Here is a 719-nt window from a genome sequence, read left to right on the forward strand (position 1 = left end):
TGCCTGATTTATATATATAATATTATATATATATATATATAAATAAATAATTTGCAACAAAACGGTTGCTGTTGCAAAAGAATACAATCTGCGCCGTCACCACCACACTAAACATTTATTCATATCCTGAGCAGTCAGAGGCGCGTCAGAGAAAAATCGCCGCACTGAAATCTGCCTACTCCACGCAAGTGGCATTACTACTCGAACTTTAACTGATCAAGAGAGAGTATTTGATTTTGGGGTGTAGCCTAATAGAGTCATAATGGTGGTGATTACTGAGAAGAGACTCAGTTTGTTGCTGCTTTCAGTTGCTTAATAGTGTAGAATAGGCCTACATATTTTCTCTTTGATCCTCACAATTTGGGAATCCAGTCGCGGGCCGGATCGACGGCTTGGCGGGCCGCATTCGGCCCGCGGGCCGCCAGTTGATGATCACTGATGTAATGCATCGTGGATTTTGAGGTGTGTTTGGGATCATTATCCATTTGTAGAAGCAATCCTCTCTTTAACTTCAGCTTTTTCACAGATATAAATAGATGATTTGCTGAAATTTTTTTGAATCAATTTTTCCTTCTACTCGGGAAATGTTCCCTGTGCCACTGGCTGCAATACAACCCCAGGGCATGATTGATCCCCCCCATGCTTGACAGTTGGACAGAGGTTCTTCTCCAAACGTACCTTTGCTCATTGCGGCCAAAAAGTTCTATTTTAACCTCATC

At 41.9% G+C, this 719-nt stretch overlaps 1 protein-coding gene across 1 annotated transcript in view; it reads right to left on the reverse strand.

Moving 5' to 3' along the window:
* scly (selenocysteine lyase) overlaps positions 1-719 on the reverse strand; it is a 14,013-nt gene that overhangs the window by 5,309 nt on the left and 7,985 nt on the right. The gene's annotated exons all lie outside the window — the stretch shown is intronic.

This window comes from Etheostoma spectabile, chromosome 9, assembly GCF_008692095.1.
Source record: "Etheostoma spectabile isolate EspeVRDwgs_2016 chromosome 9, UIUC_Espe_1.0, whole genome shotgun sequence".
Lineage (NCBI taxonomy): Eukaryota > Metazoa > Chordata > Actinopteri > Perciformes > Percidae > Etheostoma > Etheostoma spectabile.